At 36.1% G+C, this 6000-nt stretch overlaps 1 long non-coding RNA gene across 2 annotated transcripts in view; it reads left to right on the forward strand.

The window, feature by feature from the left end:
- The window catches only part of LOC102767059, a 129828-nt gene that overhangs the window by 90024 nt on the left and 33804 nt on the right, over window positions 1-6000 (forward strand). Inside the window, exon 4 of one of the 2 annotated variants that reach the window (XR_001514468.1) lies at window positions 2117-2212. The exons of the other annotated variant lie outside the window; for it this stretch is intronic. This is a non-coding gene — a long non-coding RNA (uncharacterized LOC102767059). Of the gene's footprint in view, window positions 1-2116; window positions 2213-6000 lie in introns of those variants that run through there. 2 annotated transcript variants of the gene reach the window in all.

Below are 6000 nucleotides of genomic sequence, written 5' to 3' on the forward strand. Positions count from 1 at the left end.
AATAAGTAAATTTTCCAAAGGTCACACAACCAGTATGTGTTGGAGCTAGATGAGGGAGACTCTAGATCTGGGAGACTTTGAACTCTATTGCTGAGGCAATGGCTTTTCGCTTCCCACCTTTGAACATCTGCTAGAGAAGGAACAGCTGTCACATATGTTTCCACATTCCATGAAGGACCAGTAAACTGATCCAATGGGTGACAACAGGTCTAAAACCTGCTTAGCAATGGATCCTTCTGTGGGAACTCAGAAAGAGAGTGAAATATACCTTCATGCAGTTTCTTGGTATTTGGTAGGAGCTCTCAGAGGAGGAAAGGGGGAAAATTACTGGAGGTTGAGAATTGAATAGGAGGTGAAGACAGCAGAGAAAGCCAGAGGAAACAATAGCCAGGATTTTGCATTCTCCTTTCCACTTAATTGGCAGCTCCTATCATTCAAAGCGTGTTACAAACTATAATTCCTATTCACACAGACCCCAGGTGTGTCTGACAGATGAGAGGTCAGAAAATGAATCATTTTCACCACCCCAGAAATCTCAGTAAAACTAATGAGGTAATCCTAAATCTTCACCTCTGGGAAACGTTTTTGGACTCCTTAATTATATCCCCATGACCTTCCGTTAAATTGATTCCTTTAAATAAATAAAAAAAGGCCTATTCAGTAAATACAATGGGTTGGCACTGTTTTCTCTCCACTAGGAAAGGGGCGAGGTGTATGCTGTCCCAGTACTGTTTGCAACATAGTGGGGTCAGGTCTTAGTGAGAAGAAGTCAGGCAATGCCCCCATCGGTATCCCACCAGGCAGAAAAATGTGTAAGGCATCCTTTGTACTCTTCTTCATATCCACTGGGCTCACTCTTTTTCTAGCACTGCTGCAGCAATGAATTTTCACAGGTATAACCTGACAGCAAGATATATCTATCATTTTGGCTTGGGGATTCTTGGATAGAGCAGCATGGAATGGGTGTGAGCGCTGTTAACACTCTAGGAAGCACAGTTTGATGGATGACAGCAGGAGTCCGGTCTTTTCTTTCACTGACATCTATGACACCTCAGAAGATCTTGGCTGGATTGAGATTCAGTAGTCCGCTACAGAAATCAGTGCACAATATTACCAAGAAGTTGGCTCTCCCTTCTTTTCTGTTTCATTCTCTCTCATCCCTCATTACTGTTCTCTTGTCTGGCTTCTCTAATAAACTATCTGTATAAAGGCCCCTGTCTTAGTTTTTGCTTTCAAGAGGATTTCAGGCTAATTCAAAAGCATAAATAGAAAAAAAAAAAGTTGGAAAAAAGAAAGGGTGTGAATAAGATGAAAAAGCCATACACATTTACCTGACCATAAAGCATATCCAAAATATGATTTGAAAGAGTTTAGGATAAATGGGATAGGTGTAATAAACCTAAAAACATTAATACAATAAAAAAGGCAAAACTGCATTGTAAATGAGAAGACATTTACATCAAGTCCCCAAGTTTGAATAAAACTGTAGCAATTGTAGAAGATATTTATACCTAGCTTTCGTAACAGTCAGAGCAAAAATGGAAAATGTAGCTTTTAGTATTTAGTGGTTAGGAGCAAACCCATTAGTCAATACATGTAAATGTGTTCCAGATGCTGGGCTCCAAGAGAAATTGTTTCAACATTAAAAAAAAATAGGTAGGACATTAAATAATGTAATAAATGGTGTTTTTAACAATAGAGTTATAATTAAAATACAGAGGTATTCTATGTGGTCATTTCAAATATTAGTTTTTCATTAATTCCAAAGATATCTACAGTGCTAAAACTTTTCAAAAGAAGCCATTTTGGTTGGTTTAAAATGCACAAAAAAATGTGTTCAAATGCCAATTGATTGGAGCATGAAAGAAATAACTGTTACTTGAAAAATAATTTGGAGATCAACACTAACACAAACTATATGGTAGAACCAGAATGTAATCCCCAAAATGATAAATTTTAAGCAAAATTGTGTCCTGAAGAACTTTGAGTAAAATAAAATAGTTCAACACGCTACTCATGGATAACTAAATAAATTAACACATTAAACAGCAATTCTTAATCATGAAATATGACAAATTTATTAAAATTTTCACATTTCCCTCCTGTGGCTATGCAGACATTTCTATGGAGTATGCCCTTCTTTCCTCCTGATATTGAAGGCATCCCCTGAAGTTCTTAACACAGTACTCCAGACACTGGGAGGAATTAGAAATTTTAGGTGAGTTGAATACTATTGGTTATCATTTGTATGTCTTAACTACTTGGCTGAGAAAGCATGCTTTCCATAAATGATTTTTTATTAACAATAATAAGTATTTAGCTCTTTTCATTCATTTTAGTGTTTTTATTTTTCATTTTAAATAGACCATGAATTTCACAGCTCCTTCAGGCTACTTTTGGGACATATAATTTGCTGTGTTCAAAACTGAAAACAAAGTGTTTGAAAATGGAATGACAGCTCTAAGATGACTAAGATACCTAAGCACCATGGGTAAATTTTATCATGTTGTATTAAAAGTTTGATCTATGGGAATTTGAGACATATTGGAAGTAAAGGAAGATTCTTTACCCCCAATGAATCACTTTTCCAGAAAGATCAGACTCACAACAATAGATATAAATGCCTACTCAGCATTATCAGAGCTATCCATGCTTTAATCAAAAGATGGCAGGCACTGTACCGTCCCTTCTGGAGAACATGTCCAAAAACCTGCCCGCGGCTCCCACTCCCAACCCTTCCCACCATCTCACCTACAAACTAGTGTGGGACAGACACTCAGAACTCTGAGAATTGTGATTGGTAAAGGAAAAAACTCCATCTACCATTGTAACAAAAGTAACAATGGGATGAATCCCTTCCTAGATCAACTCGCCATTTTTCATCTGATGATATTGTGGGAGATCTGCTCCAATAAATGGAAATCTCCTGTTATGCACTTCTGATCCCTGACATCTGCAGTACAATGAATTGCCACCACTGAAAGAAGCAGCTTGGATTGTTTTATATGAGAGACATAGAAAGGAAAATATTCTATTATACATTTTAAATGCAATCCTCTCTGTCTTTAATGTGAATAGATGAATAAGGTGTCTACAGAGTGAGTACAGTAGTTTAAAAATAAATGTGTGAAGCTTTTCCGAAATAAGGAATGCAAAGACCAAATATTGATCTGTTTCTAATGCTACATATCCTTTCTGATGTATAGATATTAATTATCATAAATACACAGAAAATATAACTAAGAGTAAAGTCACCTGCATTTTAGGTCAATAGAGGTTTTATGAAGGGAGGTCATACTGTAATCAAGAAGTTAAATAAGGAACATATTGACATTGCTTTCAATAGCCCTCATCTATCAGTCTAGAAACAGCAGTATATTTTATGCCTAAATGTCTTTCTGGTCATGAATAATTTTCAGGGCGATTAATTCTATGTCGCTGAGTTTTTTGATTAAAAAAAAAAGAAAGTAAATGTCACAAGCATAAGGAAAACCTCAGCTATTTCTTCATTGAAAATGGAAGGCATACATTTATTTGAAAAAGTGTAATTTCATGTGACTTATTTAGGACCTGCAGTCACATGCGGTTAGTACTGGAGAAGCCCACAGTTCCTAGCACAAAGGTTTTCCAATTCCACTCTTTGCAGTCCTGGGCTCCTCAGGTACGCCAGGGATCTGCCCACTCAGCACCTTCCCTCAGTTTTGGCTAGACCAGTTAGTTATATTTTGTACTAGTTATGTCAGGGTGGGACTTGTGATAGCTCACTTGAAAAACAGAATTTTGCTGCTAAAAATTGCTAGACAGTCACTGTACCCCCTCATTTTACTACGCATTGTAGGGTCCCATGAAGCAAATAGAGCTAGGCCTCACCGCCTTTCTACTCAGGGTGGCTTCTTCTCTGTAGAATTTATGGGAACCGCTCCTGTTTGAAAATGTTTATAGTTGTTTTGTTGTTGTTCTGGTTTTTAAGTTTTACAGCTAACATCCAAGTTTAGGTCTAATTTTTATATAAGACTATTAGTTGCTTCAGAGACTAGAAATACTTGGCTATTTTGATAAATTTTATTAGTCAAGCAAGTTTGAAAGGAAAAAAAGCATCAAAAAAGAACAAGAGAGGAAAAGAAGGAAAGAAGGAGAAAAAGAAGGAAGCAAGAGGGAGAGAAAGAAAAAGCAGTAACTATTGATTTTGATCAATATGGCTACATTTGAGGCTGATGACCTCAAGTCTATTTTTTATATTAAGCCATTACAATTTGAAACATACTTTTACCTAATACCAGACCATATAGAAAATAAATATTTGATAATAACTGCTTATATGGATTGCGATTATTTTACTTTTAAATTCCATGCATCCTCTCCTATGTACTAGTATATGATGGCATTTAATAAATGAAATGGCAGGTTGTTCTGACAGAAAAAATATGAAAAGCTAATATAAAATCAAAGCTATGTCAACCCAGGTTGGGCATTCTCAACAGAGAGAATATATCTCAAGCAAAAGTAAAACAAAAAAGTAGGCGGAAAGGAAATCATCCCAGAATATCAGGCTGTTGTTTTTTATATTTATGAATAAAGACATTCAGTTCTGTTGAATAAGGGAGAGATATTAACTTGCTCTGCAAATCAAATAACCTAATTTGTGCTGATTATTATTCCTTTCATGTTAAGTTAATGTCATTTCTTTACTTTTTTGTTCCCCAAGACTACAAGTTCCTTAAGGACAAGGGATTTACCTCTTACTCCTCTATTTTTTGCAACTAATAACGCTCATAGACATCATGGTAGATGTGCTATTAGTATTTATTTAATGAATGAATGCATGAATAAATAAATATGAATGACTCCAGGCACAGAGCTTCTGGGTTACTAGAACTTCCTGGTTTCTCTCTAAGTCTGTTCAGAATATTCTCACTTCAAAGTAACCTGGTGGCAAAAGTAGAATTATAAATTCAGAGTTCTTTCTCAAAGAACTCTTTCTCAAATCCACATTTATTCTAAGTCATTTTTATTGGAACGGAGGGGTAAAATTCTAACTCAGATGACTATGTTATTGATTTCCCTTACACATCTTCACTTTAAGTTAAAAAACAAAACTTGTAGGTACAAGTACAGATACACATACATGAGCATAAGGCCAGCATTTTACCTTTTAAAGTTCTTAACAGATTATTCACTTTTAGAGAAAAATCATAATGGACATTATTTAATGAGCAATTACAATGTGCCACTATATAAAGCACTTACACATATTGCTTGATCTTCACAACATTCTTAGGAAACTAGTTCTACCATTATCTCCATTATATAGTTGAGGAAACTGGTGTTTAAAGAAGTTAAGAAGTCGCATAAGCTCTTCTTGGAAAGACTCGGTTTCAAACCCAGTTATATCTGATGCTATATATGTTAATGCAGTCTCACTCCTTTTTGCATATCATCTAGCATGTATCTAAGGGTCTGGCCCAGAGTAGCAAAGAAGGAAGGTCCTAGAATGACTATAACTGTTTGTAAATGCCTTATTTCAAAACAGCTTTGCTTTTTGCTTCCTCCTAACTATTAGGTTTCAGTGACTTCCTAACACCATAAAAACAAGATTCATGTGTATTTTAAAAGTCCCCAGTGTGCCAATTTAATGGAAGCCCGGATAATTAGGTGGTCGTCTCTTTGCTTATACATTCTTTAGATACCAGGTCCCCTTTTTTTTAGTAGGTAATTCAGTGTAGGTTCATCTGAAAGAGTCATCTCTTTTTAATTTACAAATTTAAAAAGATCAGTGAAGTGTGAGAGCAAAATGGATATAAAAATACAAGAACATATGCAGAGGGTGTTGAAAAGAGTCAGACAATACAGTGTTTCTCAGCATGAGGGCTGCTCTGTCGCATTACTACTTGGGACATCTGTGCCTGCATCAAGCTGTCTCAGAGAAAGGCTTCGGGCCAAACCATCACACAGACCTCGTCCTCCGCACAGAGCCGTGGCAACTCTGCTATTCAGAAAACC

This window comes from Myotis davidii, unplaced genomic scaffold (assembly GCF_000327345.1).
Source record: "Myotis davidii unplaced genomic scaffold, ASM32734v1 scaffold1012, whole genome shotgun sequence".
In the NCBI taxonomy this organism is placed as follows: Eukaryota; Metazoa; Chordata; class Mammalia; order Chiroptera; family Vespertilionidae; genus Myotis; species Myotis davidii.